This window comes from Carcharodon carcharias, chromosome 8 (genome assembly GCF_017639515.1).
Source record: "Carcharodon carcharias isolate sCarCar2 chromosome 8, sCarCar2.pri, whole genome shotgun sequence".
Lineage (NCBI taxonomy): Eukaryota > Metazoa > Chordata > Chondrichthyes > Lamniformes > Lamnidae > Carcharodon > Carcharodon carcharias.
The window spans coordinates 108,306,122-108,326,281 of NC_054474.1; the positions used below are offsets into that span (position 1 = coordinate 108,306,122).

Sequence of the window (20,160 nt, forward strand, 5' to 3'; positions counted from 1 at the left end):
CTGCCCGTCTCGCACTGTCACACTGCCCATCTCGCACTCTCACACTGCCCTTCTCGCACTCTCACACTGCCCTTCTCGCACTCTCACATTTCTCTCCGCATACTCTCACACTTCCCTTCTCGCACTCTCACACTGCCCTTCTCGCACTCACACAGCTCTCCGCGCTCTCACACTGCTCTCCGTGCACTCTCACACTGCTCTTCACGCTCTCTCACATTGCTCTCCGTGCACTCTCTCACTGTCCTCCGCGCACTCTCTCACTGCTCTCCGCGCATTCTGACACTGCTCTCGCGCACTCTGGCACTGCTCTCCATGCACTCACACACTGCCCTTCTCGAACGCTCACACTTCCCATCTCGCACTCTCACACTGCCCGTCTCGCACTCTCACACTGCCCGTCTCGCACTCTCGCACTGCCCTTCTCGCACTCACACACTGCTCTCCGCGCACTCTCACAGTGCCCTTCTCGCACTCTCACAGTGCCCTTCTCGCACTCTCACAGTGCCCTTCTCGCACTCTCACAGTGCCCTTCTCACACTCTCACAGTGCCCTTTTCGCACTCTCACACCGCTCTCCGCGCTCTCTCACACCGCTGTTCGTGCACACTCACACCGCTCTTCGCGGTCTCTCACATTGCTCTCCGCGCACTCTCTCACTGTCCTCCGCGCACCCTCTCACTGCCCTCCGCACTCTCTCACACTGCCCTCCGCGCACTCACAGACTACCCTCCGCGCACTCTCACAGTGCCCTTCTCGCACTCTCACAGTGCCCTTCTCGCACTCTCACAGTGCCCTTCTCGCACTCTCACAGTGCCCTTCTCGCACTCTCACAGTGCCCTTCTCACACTCTCACAGTGCCCTTTTCGCACTCTCACACCGCTCTCCGCGCTCTCTCACACCGCTGTTCGTGCACACTCACACCACTCTTCGCGGTCTCTCACATTGCTCTCCGCGCACTCTCTCACTGTCCTCCGCGCACCCTCTCACTGCCCTCCGCACTCTCTCACACTGCCCTCCGCGCACTCACAGACTACCCTCCGCGCACGCTCACACTGCCCTTCTTGCACTCTCACACTGCCTTTCTCGCACTCTCACACTGCCCTTCTCGCACTCTCACACTACTCTTCTCGCACTCTCACGCTGCCTTTCTCGCACTCTAACACTGCTCTTCTTGCACTCTCACACTGCTCTCCACGATCTTTCACACTGCTCTCTGCGCACTCTCACAGTGCCCTTCTCGCACTCTCACAGTGCCCTTCTCGCACTCTCACAGTGCCCTTCTCGCACTCTCACAGTGCCCTTCTCGCACTCTCACAGTGCCCTTCTCGCACTCTCACAGTGCCCTTCTCGCACTCTCACAGTGCCCTTCTCGCACTCTCACAGTGCCCTTCTCGCACTCTCACAGTGCTCCTCTCGCACTCTCACACTGCTCCTCTCGCACTCTCACACCGCTCTTCTCGCACTCTCACACTGCTCCTCTCGCACTCACACTCAGCTCTTCTCGCACTCTCACACTGACCTACTCGCACTCTCACACTGACCTACTCGCACTCTCACACTGCCCTTCTCGCACTCTCACACTGCTCTCTGTGCACTCACACACTGCTCTCTGTGCACTCACACACTGCTCTCTGTGCACTCACACACTGCTCTCTGTGCACTCACACACTGCTCTCTGTGCACTCACACACTGCTCTCTGTGCACTCACACACTGCTCTCTGTGCACTCACACACTGCTCTCTGTGCACTCACACACTGCTCTCTGTGCACTCACACACTGCTCTCTGTGCACTCACACACTGCTCTCTGTGCACTCACACACTGATCTCTGTGTACTCACACACTGATCTCTGTGTACTCACACACTGCTCTCTGTGCACTCACACACTCCTCTCTGTGTACTCATACACTGCTCTCTGTGCACCCTCACACTCCTCTCTGTGCACTCTCACACTGCTCTCTGTGCACTCACACACTGCTCTCTGTGCACTCACACACTGCTCATCACGCACTCTCACACTGCCCTTCTCACACTCTCACACAATGCCCTTCTTGCACTCAAACACTGCTCTCTGTGCACTCACACACTGCTCTACCCGCACTCACACACTGCTCATCGCGCACTCTTACACTGCCCTTCTCGCACTCTCACACAATGCCCTTCTTGCACTAACACACTGCTCTTCTCGCGTTCTCACACTGCCCTTCTCGCACTCTCACACTGCTCTCCACGCTCTCTCACACTGCTCTCCGTGCACTCTCACACAGCTCTTCGCGCTCTCTCACATTTCTCTCCGCGCACTCTCACACTGCCCTCTGCGCACTCTCACACTGCCCTCCGCGCACTCTCACACTGCCCTCCACACACTCGCACACTGCCTTTCTCGCACTCTCACACTGCCCTGCTCGCACTCTCACACTGCCCTTCTCGCACGCTCACACTTCCCATCTCGCACTCTCACACTGCCCGTCTCGCACTCTCACACTGCCCGTCTCGCACTGTCACACTGCCCATCTCGCACTCTCACACTGCCCTTCTCACACTCTCACACTGCCCTTCTCGCACTCTCACATTTCTCTCCGCACACTCTCACACTTCCCTTCTCGCACTCTCACACTGCCCTTCTTGCACTCACACAGCTCTCCGCGTTCTCACACTGCTCTTCGCGCATTCTGACACAGCTCTCGCGCACTCTGGCACTGCTCTCCATGCACTCACACACTGCCCTTCTCGAATGCTCACACTTCCCATCTCGCACTCTCACACTGCCCGTCTCGCACTCTCACACTGCCCGTCTCGCACTCCCACACTGCCCGTCTCGCACTCTCACACTGCCCGTCTCGCACTCTCACACTGCCCGTCTCGCACTCTCACACTGCCCTTCTTGCACTCACACAGCTCTCCGCGCTCTCACACTGCTCTTCGCGCTCTCTCACATTGCTCTCCGCGCACTCTCTCACTGTCCTCCGCGCACTCTCTCACTGCTCTCCGCGCACTCTCTCACTGCTCTACGCGCACTCTCTCACTGCTCTCTGCGCATTCTGACACTGCTCTCGCGCATTCTGGCACTGCTCTCCATGCACTCACACACTGCCCTTCTCGCACTCTCACACTGCCCTCCCCGCACTCTCACACTGCCCTCCGCACACTCTCACACTGCCCTTCTCGCACTCTCACACTGCCCTTCTCGCACTCTCACACTGCTCTTCTCGGTCTCTCACAGTGTTCTTCTCGCACTCTCACACTGCCTTTCTAGCACACTCACACTGCCCCTCTCGCACTCTTGCACTGCCCTTCTCGCACTCACACACTGCCCCTCTCGCACTCTCACACTGCCCTTCTCGCACTCCCAAACTGCTCTTCTCGGTCTCTCAGTGCTCTTTTCGCACTCACACACTGCTCTTCTCGCACTGTCACACTTTTCTTCTCGCACTCTCACACTGCCTTTCTAGCACTCTCACACTGCCCCTCTCGCACTCTCGCACTGCCCTTCTCGCACTCACACACTGCTGTCCGCGCACTCTCACACTGCCCTTCTCGCACTCTCACAGTGCCCTTCTCGCACTCTCACTGTACCCTTCTCGCACTCTCACACTGCTCTCCACGCTCTCTCACACAGCTCTCCGTGCACTCTCACATTTCTCTCCGCGCTCTCTCACATTTCTCTCCGCGCACTCTCACACTGCCCTCCGCGCACTCTCACACTGCCCTCCACACACTCACACACTGCCCTCCTTGCACTCTCACACTGCCCTTCTCGCATTCTCACACTGCCCTTCTCGCATTCTCACACTGCCCTTCTCGCACTCTCACACTGCCCTGCTCGCACTCTCACACTGCCCTTCTCGCACGCTCACACTTCCCATCTCGCACTCTCACACTGCCCGTCTCGCACTCTCACACTGCCCGTCTCGCACTCTCACACTGCCCTTCTCGCACTCTCACACTGCCCTCCGCGCACTCTCACACTACCCTCCGCACACTCACACACTGCCCTTCTCGCACTCTCACACTGCCCTTCTCACACTCTCACACTGCCCTTCTCGCACTCTCACATTTCTCTCCGCACACTCTCACACTGCCCTTCTCGCACTCTCACGCTGCCCTTCTCGCACTCACACAGCTCTCCGCGCTCTCACACTGCTCTTCGTGCACTCTCACACTGCTCTTCCCGTTCTCTCACATTGCTCTCCGCGCACTCTCTCACTGCTCTCCGCGCATTCTGACACTGCTCTCGCGCACTCTGGCACTGCTCTCCATGCACTCACACACTGCCCTTCTCGCACTCTCACACTGCCCTCCGCGCACTCTCACACTACCCTCCGCACACTCACACACTGCCCTTCTCGCACTCTCACACTGCCCTTCTCGCACTCTCGCACTGCCCCTCTCGCACTCTTGCACTGCCCCTCTCGCACTCTTGCACTGCCCCTCTCGCACTCTTGCACTGCCCTTCTCGCACTCTCACACTGCCCTTCTCGCACTCTCACACTGCCCTTCTCGCACTCCCAAACTGCTCTTCTCAGTCTCTCACAGTGCTCTTTTCGCACTCTCACACTGCTCTTCTTGCACTCTCACACTGCCTTTCTAGCACTCTCACACTGCCCCTCTCGCACTCTCGCACTGCCCTTCTCGCACTCACACACTGCTCTCCGCGCACTCTCACACTGCCCTTCTCGCACTCTCACAGTGCCCTTCTCGCATTCTCACAGTGCCCTTCTCACACTCTCACAGTGCCCTTCTCGCACTCTCACACCGCTCTCCGCGCTCTCACACACCGCTCTTCGTGCACTCTCACACCGTTCTTCGCGCTCTCTCACATTGCTCTCCGCGCACTCTCTCACTGTCCTACGCGCAGTCTCTCACTGCCCTCCGCACTCTCTCACACTGCCCTCCGCGCATTCACAGACTGCCCTCCGCGCACTCTCACACTGCCCTTCTCGCACTCTCACACTGCCCTTCTCGCACTCTCACACTGCCCTTCTCGCACTCTCACACTGCCCTTCTCGCACTCTCACACTGCCCTTCTCGCACTCTCACACTGCTCTCCACGCTCTCTCACACTGCTCTCCGTGCACTCTCACACAGCTCTTCGCGCTCTCTCACATTTCTCTCCGCGCACTCTCACACTGCCCTCCGCGCACTCTCACACTGCCCTCCACACACTCACACACTGCCCTTCTCGCACTCTCACACTGCTCTCCACGCACTCTCACACTGCTCTCCGTGCACTCTCACACAGCTCTTCGCGCTCTCTCACATTTCTCTCCGCGCACTCTCACACTGCCCTCCGCGCACTCTCACACTGCCCTCCACACACTCACACACTGCCCTTCTTGCACTCTCACACTGCCCTTCTCGCAATCTCACACTGCCCTTCTCGCATTCTCACACTGCCCTTCTCGCACTCTCACACTGCCCTGCTCGCACTCTCACACTGCCCTTCTCGCACGCTCACACTTCCCATCTCGCACTCTCACACTGCCCGTCTCGCACTCTCACACTGCCCGTCTCGCACTCTCACACTGCCCTTCTCGCACTCTCACACTGCCCTTCTCGCACTCTCACACTGCCCTTCTCGCACTCTCACACTGCCCTTCTCGCACTCTCACACTGCCCTTCTCGCACTCTCACACTGCTCTCCACGCTCTCTCACACTGCTCTCCGTGCACTCTCACACAGCTCTTCGCGCTCTCTCACATTTCTCTCCGCGCACTCTCACACTGCCCTCCGCGCACTCTCACACTGCCCTCCACACACTCACACACTGCCCTTCTCGCACTCTCACACTGCTCTCCACGCACTCTCACACTGCTCTCCGTGCACTCTCACACAGCTCTTCGCGCTCTCTCACATTTCTCTCCGCGCACTCTCACACTGCCCTCCGCGCACTCTCACACTGCCCTCCACACACTCACACACTGCCCTTCTTGCACTCTCACACTGCCCTTCTCGCATTCTCACACTGCCCTTCTCGCATTCTCACACTGCCCTTCTCGCACTCTCACACTGCCCTGCTCGCACTCTCACACTGCCCTTCTCGCACGCTCACACTTCCCATCTCGCACTCTCACACTGCCCGTCTCGCACTCTCACACTGCCCGTCTCGCACTCTCACACTGCCCTTCTCGCACTCTCACACTGCCCTTCTCGCACTCTCACACTGCCCTTCTCGCACTCTCACACTGCCCTTCTCGCACTCTCACACTGCCCTTCTCGCACTCTCACACTGCCCTTCTCGCACTCTCACACTGCCCTTCTCGCACTCTCACATTTCTCTCCGCACACTCTCACACTGCCCTTCTCGCACTCTCACGCTGCCCTTCTCGCACTCACACAGCTCTCCGTGCTCTCACACTGCTCTTCGTGCACTCTCACACTGCTCTTCCCGCTCTCTCGCATTGCTCTCCGTGCACTCTCTCACTGCTCTCCGCGCATTCTGACACTGCTCTCGCACACTCTGGCACTGCTCTCCATGCACTCTCACACTGCCCTTCTCGCACTCTCACACTGCCCTCCGCGCACTCTCACACTACCCTCCGCACACTCACACACTGCCCTTCTCGCACTCTCACACTGCCCTTCTCGCACTCTCACACTGCTCTTCTCGGTCTCTCACAGTGTTCTTCTCGCACTCTCACACTGCCCCTCTAGCACTCTCACACTGCCCCTCTCGCACTCTTGCACTGCCCCTCTCGCACTCTTGCACTGCCCCTCTCGCACTCTTGCACTGCCCTTCTCGCACTCTTGCACTGCCCTTCTCGCACTCACACACTGCCCTTCTCGCACTCTCACACTGCCCTTCTCGCACTCTCACACTGCCCTTCTCGCACTCGCAAACTGCTCTTCTCGGTCTCTCACAGTGCTCTTTTCGCACTCACACACTGCTCTTCTCGCACTCTCACACTGCCTTTCTAGCGCTCTCACACTGCCCCTCTCGCACTCTCGCACTGCCCTTCTCGCACTCACACACTGCTCTCCGCGCACTCTCACACTGCCCTTCACGCACTCTCACAGTGCCCTTCTCGCACTCTCACAGTGCCCTTCTCACACTCTCACAGTGCCCTTCTCGCACTCTCGCACCGCTCTCCGCGCTCTCACACACCGCTCTTCGTGCACTCTCACACCGCTCTTCGCGCTCTCTCACATTGCTCTCCGCGCACTCTCTCACTGTCCTACACGCAGTCTCACACTGCCCTCCGCACTCTCTCACACTGCCCTCCGCGCATTCACAGACTGCCCTCCGCGCACTCTCACACTGCCCTTCTCGCACTCTCACACTGCCCTTCTCGCACTCTCACACTGCCCTTCTCGCACTCTCACACTGCCCTTCTCGCACTCTCACACTGCCCTTCTCGCACTCTCACACTGCCCTTCTCGCACTCTCACAGTGCCCTTCTCGCACTCTCACAGTGCCCTTCTCGCACTCTCACAGTGCCCTTCTCGCACTCTCACAGTGCCCTTCTCGCACTCTCACATTGCCCTTCTTGCACTCTCACAGTGCCCTTCTCGCACTCTCACACCGCTGTCCGTGCACTCTCACACTGCTCTTTGCGCTCTTTCACATAGCTCTCCGCGCACTCTCTCACTGCCCTCTGCGCACTCTCTCACTGCCCGCCGCACTCTCTCACACTGCCCTTCGCGCACTCACAGACTGCCCTCCGCGCACTCTCACACTGCCCTCCGCGCACTCACACACTGCCCTTCTCGCACTCTCACACTGCCCTTCTCGCACTCTCACACTGCGCTTCTCGCACTCTCACACTGCCCTTCTCGCACTCTCACACTGCTCTCTGTGCACTCACACTGCCCTTCTCGCACTCTCACAGTGCCCACTTCGCACTCTCACAGTGCCCTTCTCGCACTCACACACTGCTCTCTGTGCACTCACACACTGCTCTCTGTGCACTCACACACAGCTCTCTGTGCACTCACACACAGCTCTCTGTGCACTCACACACAGCTCTCTGTGCACTCACACACTGCTCTCTGTGCACTCACACACTGCTCTCTGTGCACTCTCACACTGCCCTTCTCGCACTCTCACAGTGCCCTTCTCGCACTCTCACAGTGCCCTTCTCGCACTCACACACTGCTCTCTGTGCACTCACACACTGCTCTCTGTGCACTCACACACAGCTCTCTGTGCACTCACACACTGCTCTCTGTGCACCCACACACTGCTCTCTGTGCACTCACACACTGCTCTCTGTGCACTCACACACTGCTCCCTGTGCACTCACACACTGCTCTCTGTGCACTCACACAATGCTCTCTGTGCACTCACACACTGCTCTCTGTGCACTCACACACTGCTCTCTGTGCACTCACACAATGCTCTCTGTGCACTCTCACACTGCCCTCCGCACACTCACACACTGCCCTCCGCACACTCACACACTGCCCTTCTCGCACTCTCACACTGCCCTTCTCGCACTCTCACACTGCTCTCTGCGCGCACTGACACTGCTCTCCGCGCGTTCTGACACTGCTCTCCGCGCGCTCTGACACTGCTCTCCGCGCACTCTGACAGTGCTCTCCACGTATTCTGACACTGCTCTCGCGCACTCTGGCACTGCTCTCCATGCACTCATACACTGTCCTTCTCGCATTCTAACACTGCACTTCTCGCATTCTAACACTGCACTTCTCGCACTCTCACACTGCCATTCTCGCACTCTCACACTGCTCTTCTCGGTCTCTCACAGTGCTCTTCTCGCACTCACACTGCTCTTCTCGCACTTTCACACTGCTCTTCTCGGTCTCTCACAGTGCTCTTCTCGCACTCTCACACTGCCTTTCTAGCACTCTCACACTGCCCCTCTCGCACTGCCCCTCTCGCACTCTCGCACTGCCCTTCTCGCACTCTCGCACTGCCCTTCTCGCACTCTCGCACTGCCCTTCTCGCACTCAGACACTGCTCTTCTCGCAATCACACACTGCCCTTCTCGCATTCACACACTACTCTCCCCGCACTCACACATTGCTCTTCTCGCCCTCTCCCTCTGCCCTTCTCGCACTCTCACACTGCTCTTCTCGCACTCTCACACTGCTCTCTGTGCACTCTCACACTGCTCTCTGTGCACTCTCATACTGCCCTTCTCGCATTCTCACACTGCCCTTCTCGCACTCTCACACTGCTCTCTGCGCGCTCTGACACTGCTCTCCGCGCGCTCTGACACTGCTCTCCGCGCACTCTGACACTGCTCTCCGCGCACTCTGACAGTGCTCTCCGCGCACTCTGACAGTGCTCTCCGCGCACTCTGACAGTGCTCTCCGCGCACTCTGACAGTGCTCTCCGCGCACTCTGACAGTGCTCTCCGCGCACTCTGACAGTGCTCTCCGCGCACTCTGACCGTGCTCTCCGCGCATTCTGACACTGCTCTCGCGCACTCTGGCACTGCTCTCCATGCACTCATACACTGTCCTTCTCGCATTCTAACACTGCACTTCTCGCATTCTAACACTGCACTTCTCGCATTCTAACACTGCACTTCTCGCACTCTCACACTGCCATTCTTGCACTCTCACACTGCTCTTCTCGGTCTCTCACAGTGCTCTTCTCGCACTCACACACTGCTCTTCTCGCACTCTCACACTGCTCTTCTCGGTCTCTCACAGTGCTCTTCTCGCACTCTCACACTGCCTTTCTAGCACTCTCGCACTGCCCTTCTCGCATTCACGCACTGGCCTTCTCGCACTCTCACACTGCCCTTCTCGCACTTTCACACTGCTCTTCTCGGTCTCTCACAGTGCTCTTCTCGCACTCTCACACTGCCTTTCTAGCACTCTCACACTGCCCCTCTCGCACTCTCGCACTGCCCGTCTCGCACTCCCGCACTGCCCTTCTCGCACTCACACACTGCTCTTCGCGCACTTTCACACTGCTCTTCTCGCACTCACACACAGCCCTTCTCGCACTCTCAAATTGCTCTTCTCGCACTCAGACACTGCTCTTCTCTCACTCACACACTGCCCTTCTCGCAATCACACACTGCCCTTCTCGCATTCACACACTACTCTCCCCACACTCACACATTGCTCTTCTCGCCCTCTCCCTCTGCCCTTCTCGCACTCTCACACTGCTCTTCTCGCACTCTCACACTGCTCTCTGTGCACTCTCACACTGCTCTCTGTGCACTCACACACTGCTCTTCTCGCATTCTCACACTGCCCTTCTCGCACTCTCACACTGCCCTTCTCGCACTCTCACATTTCTCTCCGCACACTCTCACACTGCCCTTCTCGCACTCTCACACTGCCCTTCTCGCAATCACACACTGCCCTTCTCGCATTCACACACTACTCTCCCCACACTCACACATTGCTCTTCTCGCCCTCTCCCTCTGCCCTTCTCGCACTCTCACACTGCTCTTCTCGCACTCTCACACTGCTCTCTGTGCACTCTCACACTGCTCTCTGTGCACTCACACACTGCTCTTCTCGCATTCTCACACTGCCCTTCTCGCACTCTCACACTGCCCTTCTCGCACTCTCACATTTCTCTCCGCACACTCTCACACTGCCCTTCTCGCACTCTCACACTGCCCTTCTCGCACTCACACTGCTCTCCGCGCTCTCACACTGCCCTCCGCGCACTCTCACACTGCCCTCCGCGCTCTTTCACACTGCCCTCCGCGCACTCACACACTGCCCTCCGCGCACTCTCACACTGCCCTCCGCGCACTCTCACACTGCCCTCCGCGCACTCTCACACTGCCCTCCGCGCACTCTCACACTGCCCTCTGCGCTCTCTCACAATGCCCTTCTCGCACTCTCACACTGCCCTTCTCGCACTCACACTGCTCTCCGCGCTCTCACACTGCCCTCCGCGCACTCTCACACTGCCCTCCGCGCTCTTTCACACTGCTCTCTCTGCACTCACACACTGCGCTCTCTGCACTCACACACTGCTCTCTCTGCACTCACACACTGCTCTCTCTGCACTCTCACACTGCTCTCTCTGCACTCACACACTGCTCTCTGTGCACTCTCACACTGCTCTCTGTGCACTCTCACACTGCTCTCTGTGCACTCTCACACTGCTCTCTGTGCACTCTCACACTGCTGTCTGTGCACTCTCACACTGCTCTCTGTGCACTCTCACACTGCTCTCTGTGCACTATCACACTGCTCTCTGTGCACTCTCACACTGCTCTCTGTGCACTCTCACACTGCTCTCTGTGCACTCTCACACTGCTCTCTGTGCACTCACACACTGCTCTCTGTGCACTCGCACACTGCTCTGCTCGCACTCGCACACTGCTCTACCCGCACTCGCACACTGCTCTACCCGCACTCACACACTGCTCTACCCACACTCTCTTACCGCTCTATACACACACTGCTCTATATACAAGCACTGATGTTGCTCTATACGCACACACAGCTCCATACATCTCCACACACACACTTCAGTGCCCACACGCAGTGTTCTAAATACACACACACACACACACAAACACACACGTGCTCTTGGCGTATTTGTCGTAACTTGTCTTACCTTTTTACAGTGCACAGATCCTTTGTCTGGGCGTCAGGTACTCTACAAAACCCTGGCCCTCTATGACTATAATGGACATGGAGCTGAGGATATGGAGTTTAACGAGGGTGATATTATTGATGTGCTGTCTGAAGGTAGGGTCTTCTTCCTCTCCATCTCGGTCTGACTCACTTATTGGACTGATGAAGGACCAACAGTTGCGCTCTCTCTCTGTCTGTCTTTCATATGTGACACAACATGTTGAGAGAGTGATTTTTTTTTTCAATACGCATTCATGGGATGTGGGCATCACTGGGTAGGCCAGCATTTATTGGTCATCCCTAATTGCCCTTGTTCAGAGGGCATTTAAGAGTCAACCACATTGCCGTGGGTCTGGACATTAGTAAACGGTATTAGTGAATCAGATGAGTTTTTATGACAATTGACAATGGTTTCATGGTTATCTTAAGATTTTTAATTTCAAATTTTTATTGGACTCAAATTCCATCGAACCCGGGTCCCCAGAGCATTACCCTGGGTCTCTGGATTACTAGTCCAACGACAATACCACAATTATCACCTCCCAAAGTATTTGGTGTAGTATATGGGATCATGCCCTTCATATTGAGTACAAAATCAGGGAAGTTTTGTTGAACCTTTATAAAGCTCTAGTTCAGCCGCAACCTGGTTGTCACACTTTAGGAAGGATTTGAGGCCCTTGAGATGGTGCAGAGGAGATTTAGTAGAGTGTTCCAGGGATGAGGGATTTTAGTCAGATAGTTAGACTGGAGAAGCTGGGGTTGTTCTCCTTGGAGCAAAGGCAATTGAGGGGAGATTTGATTTGAGGTGGACAAAATTATCATGGGTTTCGATCAAGTAAACAAAGAGAAACTCTTCCCATTTGCTGATGGGACTAGGGCTCAAAGACAGATGTGATGCTTTGGACAAGAGTTGCAGATGAAATGTGAGAAATAACTATTGTACATTGCAAGTAGTAATAATCCAGAGCTTGGTGCCCACAAGGGTGGTGGAAGTGTAAACAATCAATGATTTTAAGAGGAAATTGGATGTGCACTTGAAGGAAATACTTAGAGTGATGGGAATCGATCAGTGCTTGCACACAAACAGGGGAGAGAGCTCATCTTGAGTGAGACACAGCCAGGGTGAGACACAGCCAGAGTGGGTATTGGCAATTTGGTGCACAGTGGGAAGTCGGTGCATAGGGGAAGAGGGGCTCTTTGCACTTTTTCCTTGCTATCCAACTTCTTAAATCTTCAGAGCATGGTCTTGCCCTGCAAGACCGGGGAGACTTGTAGAGGCTACAAGGGAAAGGAACGACTGATAAATAGTGGGTAAGGTATTTACTACTTTAATCGCTAATAGTTTAAGGTCTTTTTGTGGTTTATAGTTTGTATATTCTACAGTAACAAGGATCAGGAAAGAAGGGCCCTAGGGTAATTGATTTAAAAGGCTTAATTTAAAGGGATAAGTCATGGCAGGACCGCTCAAAGCCATGGTGTGCTCCTCGGGCATTTCCAGTGCCCGGGACCAGCATGTGTGCAGGAAGTGTGTCCAGCTGCAGCTCCTGGAAGCTCAGGTTTCAGAGCTGGAACGGCAGCTGGGGACACTCTGGAGCATCCGCGAGTCTGAGAGCACCGTGGATAGCACGTTTAGAGAGGTGGTCACACCGCCGCTGAAGGACTTGAGGAAGGAAGGGAATGGGCGATCACCACAAGCAGCCTGTCTGTACAGGAGGGGAGGAAGAGAGGAAGAGCAATAGTAATAGGGGCTTCTATAATCAGGGGAACAGATAGGCGCTACTGTGGCCGTCAACATGACTCCAGGATGGTGTGTTGCCTCCCTGGTGCCAAGGTCCAGGATATCACTGAATGGCTGCAAGGCATCCTGAAGGGGGAGAGTGATAAGGCAGAGGTCATGATACATGTTGGTACCAATGACATAGGTAGAAAGAGGGATGGGGTCTTGAATCAAGAATTCCGGGAGTTAGGCACTAGACTAAAAAGCAAGACCTCTCGGGTTGTAATCTCTGGATTACTCCCAGTGCCACCTGCTAGAAATAGGAGAATAGCACAGATGGATACGTGGCTTAAGAGTTGGTGACGGAGGGAGTGTTTTAGATTTCTAGACCTGGGACCGTTTCTGGGGAAGGTGGGACCTGTGCAAGCGGGACGGTTTACATCTGAACTAGAGCGAGACTAACATCCTTGTGGGTGGGTTTGCCAGTGCTGTTGGGAGGAGTTTAGACTAATTCAGTGTTGGGGGAGCGGTGTTGGGGAGAGACGCAGAATAGGGACACATCGTAATACAGTAAAACAATTAAGTCAGAGGGAGTACAGCTGCATTACGTTTCAAGGGTGTAAGGCAAGGCTGGATGGCCTCTACTTTAATGCCAGGAGTATTACAGGTAAAACGGATGAGTTAAGGGTGAGGATTGACACGTGGAATTGTGATATAGTAGCCATCACTGAGACGTGGTTGAGGGAGGGGCAGGATTGGCAGCTCAACATCCTGGGATATAGAATCTTCAGGCGAGACAGGGGAGGGGGTAAAAGAGGAGGAGGCATTGTATTATTAGTTAAGGAGTCAGTTACTGCAGTAAGCAGAGATGATATCTTGGAGGGGACATCAAATGAAGCTTTGTGGGTAGAGCCTAGCAATAAAAAAGGGGCAGCCGCATTGTTAGGTGTTTATTATAGACCCCAGATAGTGGGAAATTGAGGAGCAAATATGTGCACAATTTGCGGAGGTGTGTAAAAACAATAACAATAGGGTAATTATATTAGGTGATTTCAACTTTCCCAACATTAATTGGGATAGACATAGTGTGAAGGGCTTGGATGGAGTGGATTTCTTGAAATGTGTACAGAAGAACTTTTTAGGTCATTATGTAGAGGGTCCAACAAGGGACGGTGCAGTGCTGGACCTAATTCTGGGGAATGAAGCCAGACAGGTGGCTGAGGTGGTGGTGGGGGAGCATTTTAGTGATAGCGACCACAACATGGTACAGTTTAAGTTTCTTTTGGACAACAAAATAGACAAGTTACAAAAAAATGTTTTTGATTGGGGGAGAGCAGATTTTAGTAAAATAAGACAGGATCTGGCCAAGGTTGACTGGGAACACCTACTTGTGGAAATCTACAGAGGAGCAGTGGGGGGTGTTCAAAAAGGAAATACAGAGGATACAGGTTCAACATGTTCCCTCTAGGGTGATAGGAAGGAGGAACAAGCCAGATGACATCGCTGGACTGTTGAATGAATACTTCACATCCGTCTTCACCCAAGAGAATGAGGATGAAGGTATCGAACTCAGGGAGAGAGACTGTGAGGTTCTTAAGCAAATTGATATAGGGAGTGACAAGGCCTTGGTGGTGTTGGCAGGCTTAAAAGTGGACACATCTCCAGTTCCGGGTGATTTGTGTCCCAGACTGCTGAGAGAGGCAAGGGAGGAGATCGCAGGGGCTCTGACCCAAATTTTTAATTCTTCTCTGGCCACGGGGGAGGTGCCAGAGGACTGGAGAACAGCTAATGTAGTTCCGCTATTTAAGAAGGGTTGTAGAGATAAGCCAGGGAACTACAGGCCAGTGAGTCTCACGTCAGTGGTAGGGAAACTATTGGAGAAGGTTCTGAAGGAGAGTATCTGTCTCCACTTGGAAAGGCAAGGTTTGATCAAGGATAGTCAGCATGGCTTTGTCAGAGGGAGGTCATGCCTAACAAATTTGATTGAATTTTTGAGGAGGTGACCAGGTGTGTAGATGAGGTTTGTACAGTTGATGTAGTTTATATGGATTTCAACAAAGCCTTTGACAAGATCCCACATGAGAGACTTATAAAGAGGGCCAATGCACATGGGATATAGGGTAATTTGATAAGGTAGATTCAAAATTGGCTTAGTTGTAGGAGACAGAGGGTGATGACAGAAGGTGCTTTAGTGACTGGAAGCCAGTATCCAGTGGCGTACCACAGGGATCTGTGCTGGGTCCCCTGTTATTTGTCATTTATATCAATGACATAGATGACTATGTGGGGGTAGGATTAGTAAGTTTGTGGATGACACAAAGATTGGCCGGGTGGTTAACAGTGAGGTTGAGTGACTTGGTCTACAGGAAGATATAGACGGGATGGTCAAATGGGCAGATAAGTGGCAGATGGAATTTAACTCTGAAAAGAGTGAGATGATACACTTTTGAAGGAGTAATTTGACAGGGAAGTATTCAATGAATGGCATGACACTAGGAAGTTCCTAGGAACAAAGGGACCTTGATGTCTGTGTCCATTGATCTGTGAAGGTGGAGGGGCATGTTAATGGGGTGGTGAAAAAGGCATAAAGGACATTTGCCTTTATCAATTGAGGCATATATTACAAAAGTAGGGAGGTCATATTGGAGCTGTATAGAACCTTGGTGAGGCCACAGCTGGAGTTCTGTGTGCAGTTCTGGTCACCACATTATAGGAAAGATGTGATTGCACTGGAGGAGGTGCAGAGGAGATTCACCAGGATGTTGCCTGGGATGAAACATTTAAGTTATGAAGAGAGATTGGATGGACTTGGGTTGTTTTCGTTGGAGCAGAGAAGACTGAGGGGTGACCTGATCGAGGCGTACAAGATTATTGTGGGGGGAGCATGGACAGAGTTGGTAGGGAGCAGCTGTTCCCCTTAGTTGAAGGGTCACTCACAAGGGGGCATAAGTTCAAGGTGAGAGGCAGTAGGTTCAGAGGGGATGTGAGGAAAAACCTTTTTACCCAGAGGGTGGTGATGGTCTGGAACGCGCTGCCTGGGAGAATGTTGGAGGTGGGTTGCCTCACATCCTTTAAAAAGTACCTGGATGAGCACTTGGCACGTCATAACATTCAAGGCTATGGGCCAAATGCTGGTAATTGGGATTAGGTAGGTAGGGTGTTTATCACTTGTCGGTGCAGACTCGATGGGCCAAAGGGCCTCTTCTGCACTGAGATTCTGTGATTCTTGACTGGTTTGCTCCAGGGAGAGTCGGCATTGATTTGATGGGCCAAATGGCAGCCTGCTGTGCTGGATCTGATTCTATGACTTTCTTTCAGTCACTCTGTTTCTTTTCCTGTCTCTCACTCTCTGTCTTTCCCTCTCTCTCGCTCTGTCTATCTCTCTCACCCTGTCTCTCTCATTCTGTCGATCTCTCTCGCTCTGTCTCTGTCCCGCAATCAGTCTCTATCCCTTGATCTGCCTCTCCTTTGCTCTGTCTCTCCCTTGCTCCATCTCTCTCCCTCGCTCTGTCTGTTTCCCTTGCTCCGTCTGTCTCTCTCTTGCTCTGCCTCGCTGTCCCACTCTGTCACTCTCTCCCTCTCTTGGTCTCCCTCTCTCCCTCTATTGCTCTGTCTCTTTCCCTCTCTTGCCCTGTCTCTCTCCCTCTCTTTCTATCTTTGTCTCTCTTTCTCTATCTTTCTTCCTCACTGTGTCTCTCTCTCTCTCTCCCTTTCTCTCCCTGTCTCTTTCCCCTCTCTCTGAGTATCCCTCTCTTTTTCTCTCCCTCTCTGTCTCTCTCTCTTGCTCTATCCCCATCAGTCTGTCTCTCTCTGTCTCTCTCAATCCCTCGCTCTGTCACTATCCCTCGCTCTGTCACTGTCCCTCGCTCTGTCACTGTCCCTTGCTCTGCCTATCACTTTCGCGCTCTCTCGCATGTACTTTCTCTCTCATGCTCTCTCTCTCTCACGCTCTTTGTCTCTCTCACATGGTCTCCCTCTCTCTCTCTCTATCTCGCTTTCTCCCTCTGTCTATCTCTCTTTGTCTCTCTTGCTCTCTCCCTCGCACTGTCTCTCCCTCACTATGTGTATCTCACTCGTGCTGCGTCTACCTCTCCCTGGTGCTTTCTCTCTGTCTCTCTTGCTCTGTCTCATCGTCTCGCTCTATCTCACTATCCAGCTCTGTCTCTCTATTACACTCCAACTCACTATCCTGCCCGGTCTCCCTATCTCTGTCACTCTCTCTCTTGCTCTGTCTCAATCCATTGCTCTGACACTTACTCTGTCTCTCTCTCCCTTGTTCGGTCTCTCTCGCTCCCCCCTCTCTCTTGCTCTGTCATACCCTCAGTCTCCCTTTCTTGCTCGGTTTCCCTCCCTCGATCTCTTTCCCTCCCTTGCTCTGTCCCTCTCCCTCACTCCTTGTGTCTCTGACTCTCTCTGTCTCTCTCTCATTCTCTCTCTTGCTCTAACTCTCTTACTCACTGTCTCTCTCTCTGTCTCTCCATTTCCCTTGCTCTGTCTCCACCTACCTTGCTCTGTCCGTTTCTCTATCCAGCTCCGTTTCACTATCATGCTCCATTTCTCTATCCAGCTGTCTCTGTGTTTCTTTCTGTATTTCTCTCAAACTTCCCCCCCCACCCCGTCTCTCTCTCTGTCTCTCTTCCTCTAACTCTCTTACTTACTCTATCTCTCTCTCCCACTCTGTCGCTCTCTCTCTCATTCTGACACTCACTCTCCCTCACACTGTCTCTCTCCCTTGCTCAGTCTCTCTCGCTCTCCCCCTTGCTCTGTCACACCCTCACTCGGTCTTCCTCTCACTTGGTTTCTCTCCCTCGATCGGCGTCTTTGCCTCCCTTGCTCTGTCCGTCTCCCCCCTCGTTCTGTCCTACGCCCTCCCTCGCTCAGTCTCTCTCCTTCGCTCCGTGTGTCTCTGACTTCTCTCATTCTCTATCTCTCTCTCTCTCTCACTTGCTCTAACTTTATTACTCGCTGTCTCTCTCTCTCTCTCCCTCGGTGTCTCCATCTCCCTCGCTCTGTCCGTCCATCTCTGTCTCTCTATCTCTTCCTCACTTTCTCTCGCCCTCTATCTCCTTCTCTGTCTGGGCGTATCTCTCTCTCTTGTCTCTCTGCCTCTCTCTATCTGTGTCTCTCTCTCTTTGTCTCTCTCCCCCTTTCTGCCTCTTTTTCTCTGTGTCTCTCCCTTTCTCTCCCTGTCTCTCCCTCTCTGTCTCTCTCCCTCCCTTATGCAGCCACATTATTTTAATCTACTTCTTTGCAGTGAATGAGGAGTGGCTGGAAGGACATTCAAATGGAAATATTGGTATCTTTCCCCGTTGTTTTGTCTGCCCAAGAAGTTCAGTAATTGCTGATTCCTAGGAGATCATCCAGCTCTGAAGCAACTGTCTGCTAACAGACTGTGGAATGGAGAAGAGGAACGTGCAGCCAGGAACCATGGACTGAAGTCTGAGCTCAGCATTTCAGGGGGTCGCCCAAGGAAGTGGGAGTGAGGCACAGTCACTGTCCTAGGGAGGAGTGGAGCTCATGAGCAGTGGGGTGAATGATTTGATCTGTAATTGATATTAAAGAGCTTTTGACGATTTGCAATGTTTCCATTGATGTTTAAACTTGTTACAATGTGACGTTATTGAATCATTGCCCGGACAGGGGAACAGCCTCCTCACGCTGCAGCCCCCCCCCGCCACCCCCTCCACCCCCTCCGCCAGACAGGGGAACGGTTCTCAGCTTTGTAGCCAGGAACCTGGTGTTTCCCAGGTGTAAATCATTGAGGCATGGTTTCTATTTAACTATGTGATTACTTATCCTCTCTGGGATGGACTGTTCCATACCTTCTCTACTCCCTGTGTATAGTAAGGTCTTTCGTTTCTCCTCTAACTTTTAGCCAATACGAACCTGTTGTCCCAGTTCTGACCATTCCCTGGAACCCGGTTTATCATCCCAAAATGATTCTAACTTCTTCACATAGCTTCAAGAGTTTGGTCCCTTTATTGTTTCCCTACTGCCCATAAACTCTTGTATCTTAAAGTTCTTATCGTAGAATCGGAGGATATGAGAAAACAGTGTATGGGCAGGTTATTGCGGAGCTGCTTATTAGCGAGTAGTATGATTCCAATGTGTCATTGTTGACTCCTTCTAGCAATTCTGTAAAATGGTTGAATGACACAGCACAGAAGAAGCTCATTAGTCTCATTAGACTTGTGCTAGCTCATTGGCAGGGCTACCTCCAATTAAGGTGCTTGGCCTAAATAGCCAAGTGGTTATGGTACTGGGTTTGTAACCCCCAGATCAAGAGTTCAAATCTCACAATGGCAAACTATGAAACAATGTAACTTCATCTGAAACAGATGGAAACAGGTTTACTCAAAAGAGTATCAAGAGTTCAAATCTCAAAATGGCAAACTATGGAACAATGTGACTTCATCTGAAACAGATGGAAACAGGTTTGTACTCGAAAGAGTATCAAGAGTTCAAATCTCACAATGGCAAACTATGAAACGATGTAACTTCATCTGAAACAGATGGAAACGGGTTTGTACTCGAAAGAGCTACCTCCAATTAATTCACATGTTTTTTTCCCCATAGCCATACAAATTTCTCCCTTCAAGTTTATCCAGTGTATGGGCTGTGCTGAAGGTTCCATGACCTTTTCAGGCAGAGAGTTCCAGAACACAACAACTCAATATGTAAAAATATCTCTCCTCATGTCACATCTGCTGCCCAGAATTGGTCAGGGTCCTGCAGCTGGTAGCTCAGTGTTGTATCAAGATTCTGCATTACTTCCTGGCTGTTGTATTTTATTCCTCTATTCATAAACCCAAAGATCTCATGTACTTTTGAAACAGCCTCCCAAAATTGTCCTTTAAAGATGTGTGTTCATACACACCAGCTCTCTGATCCTGCACCCCTGTGAAGCTGGACCATTTAG

At 53.3% G+C, this 20,160-nt stretch overlaps 1 long non-coding RNA gene across 1 annotated transcript; it reads left to right on the forward strand.

Annotated features, from left to right (window-relative positions):
* Positions 1-11,467: 11,467 nt before the first annotated feature.
* LOC121281568 lies at positions 11,468-18,816 on the forward strand. Its single transcript, XR_005943871.1, has 2 exons — positions 11,468-11,638; positions 18,496-18,816. It is a non-coding gene; the product is annotated as an uncharacterized LOC121281568 (long non-coding RNA).
* Positions 18,817-20,160: the final 1,344 nt, after the last annotated feature.